The 2,976-nt window shown below is 36.9% G+C and overlaps 1 pseudogene; it reads right to left on the minus strand.

Annotated features, from left to right (window-relative positions):
• Positions 1–1,279: 1,279 nt before the first annotated feature.
• On the minus strand, positions 1,280–2,144 carry LOC100791348 (GATA transcription factor 9-like; annotated as a pseudogene).
• Positions 2,145–2,976: the final 832 nt, after the last annotated feature.

Raw genomic sequence — 2,976 nt, forward strand, 5'->3', positions numbered from 1 at the left:
TTGATATGATAGGTCACCTCACGACGAAAAACATAAAAGATTGAGAAGTCTAGACTGTTATCAGAGAAGAGGCCATTATAGGGAGTGTCCTTTGAGGTATCAACATAAAACTCCAGAATGGGAGGCAGAGAATTGTATGCAGGCGATACATTAGGAGGGATCCGAGCTAAAACATAAGTTGGATTCTCTTGAGAGATGACCAAACTCTCCTCTGTGAGAACATAAGGTGATTTATGTCATAGTAGAAGGATTTGCTAGTGAGGGTCCTTCAAACAATCACTACTAAAAAATATACATTTAACATCGCTAGGTTAACATCGGTTTTCAGAAAAACCGATGTTAAGACAAACGCGATGGCATATTTGTAATTAAGACAAGTTTATTAACATCGATTTTTAAAAAAATCGATGCTAACTAGTTAATGTTAACATCGCTTTTTGGAAAAACCGATGTTAACATTAATTCGTTAACATGGGTTTCATAAAAACTGATGTTAAGTTTAGAACCTTAATATCGGTTATTCAAAAACCGATGTTAACATCAAATACTTAACATCGGTTTTCTAGAAACCGATGTTAACATGAAATCGATAACATCGGTTTTTTAGAAAACCGATGTTAACCAATATTTGTTAACATCGGTTTTGTTTAAAAAATCGATGTTAAAACCCTTAATTTCCTCCCGCGCGCTCTGTCTAAGAAACCTTTTCTCCCTCACCATTTGCGACCTTGCTTTAATCTTAGAAAGCTTTTCTCCCTCACCTCGTCATTTGTGACCTATCACCGTCATTTGCGACCTCACCATCCATTTGTCTCCTTTTCACCATTGTCGCCACTGAACTGCTCCACGAGTTGGGCTTTGTCATTGTCGTGTGTTTGAGCATTCGTTGGAGTCTGACATCAATGATTGAAGCTGTGGCTACCGCAAAGGGCTTCGTCTCTGCCGCCATTGAGGTACGTCACTACAACCTGTGTGTGTTTCCATTCACTCTCAGTCATCGATTCTTGGAATGTTTGTGTCACTGTGTTTTGAGAGAATGGTTGTCCACGAAAATGTTGTTAGTTTTGAAAAAACAGTAGCTTTGTTCACCTGGTTACACAGAATGATCACTGTAGAGGGTTTCCATAACCCTATTTTATTATTCTATTTTTTTTTTTGCTATGATCAATCATAGCTCTAATCACTCCCTTTATCAGTATCTCTTTGTTTGTCAAATAGTTTTTTTCCTAAAATTTGCAATTTTTTTTACATAAAAATATACTTGTAACAACCACCACCACTACTGCTCACTAGAAATGGAGTAAACAGACATCCTCATCTCCATGACTTTTTGTGGGAATTGGAGTGCAAGTAGCTCACAAAAGTAGGACTCTTGGATGGCCTATACTCTGGTAGCAACCTACCAGACTTGTACCTCACTCCACATGCTTTGCATAGTGTTTTTGGACCTAATGGTTTTACCCTCCATTGTGGGGTCCTCTGAGCCAACCAATGTGTGCACCTTCTTGGCATTGGTTAGTGTTGACCATTGCTACACTCATCAAGTTCAGAGTCCCCAAAGCTTATTTCCTTGCTCACATTAATAATCACTTTTTCTTCATCCTTTTTGGTCATGATCACAACCTCTTCTTTTTGCTCCTTGTTATCCTTTGGCTTTGGCATGATGAGTTCACTGTCTACCAACCAATAAGCCTGTTTGAGTAGAGGAGGGTCAGAACACAAGGCCTCAATTTGAGGGTTCAAGTGGTGTGACCATATGCTTAGAGGGTCTTTGTTGGTTCTTGGTTCTGAAAGCCTCTTCCTTTTGCTCCTTGGCTTCCCTGGCACAACAAAGTTTTGCAAATGTGGCTCATTTTGTTGTTGAGGTCTCTTCAAAGAAGGGTTGATGCTTGTGCTTAGGCTTTTTGTACTTGTAGTCTTAACACCAACAGGTACCAAGACACAGCTTGCTGGGCTTGAAAAACAGTCTTTAACAAATTATGAAAGCCACTCTAACTCAACATCCCCTTACTGCACATTTTTATTTGAAAGAAATCTAAAATTTAGCATGAATAATAAAACAAAAAAGGACTATATCAACACTTAAATTAAATATACACCACAAAAGTATAGCATATGTAGTATAACACTAAAGCTTCAAACTTGGTAAAAACAACCAGTTTCTCAAACGAAGAAAGAAAACATGACAATAGAATTAACTTGCAAAGAACTAGAAGGGGGCAAGGGAAATTAATTAAGCTAGAACAGTTCTAAAAGCAGAAATGAGATAAGGTAGAAAAATGAACATTTTAAAGTGACACACTGACTCTATCACCCTGTAAAGCCAATCTCTAGTCTTAATGTGAACTCTATCAATTTTTTAAATGACTTGCCAATACTACACAGAAACTGCACATAAATGTTTCCACACACACAAAAATAAACTTGATGCTATTGCTCACACATGCTTTAGTTTGAGCAGCCTTCCATGCATGCACTTTGTCGATCTTGTCTTCAAATTGATGTTCATGCTTAACGAATACTTCTGCATATGTCTCTCTCTGATTCCTAACAATTGATGGATCCACCTTATAGAAAACTGGGATCACAACCCTTCCATATCTCTTCTTGCAATCAAGTATCTTTGTGAGTTCATCCAAACACCATGTGGAAGATGCATAGTTCTCGGAGAAAACGAGAACATAAATCATAGATTCTTCTATTGAATCTATGTTGCTTTCATGCTCTATTGGGTTCATGTAATAAAGATGCATGTAATAAATTTCTTTGTGACATCATTTAGTTGTATTCACTCCTATCAATACTATAACTTTGTGAATATTTAAGTTAAGTTTGAATTTCTTTCAGGATTTAAAAGTTCTGAAATTTCCTTTGTTAATTTTTCTACATAAAGACATGGTATCTATATTAGTAGGAAATGATTGTACTAGCTTAGTGCATGTTTGGATTGAAGTTAGAAATGTTGTGTGCCTATTT

The sequence above is a fragment of the Glycine max genome, chromosome 14, assembly GCF_000004515.6.
Source record: "Glycine max cultivar Williams 82 chromosome 14, Glycine_max_v4.0, whole genome shotgun sequence".
In the NCBI taxonomy this organism is placed as follows: Eukaryota; Viridiplantae; Streptophyta; class Magnoliopsida; order Fabales; family Fabaceae; genus Glycine; species Glycine max.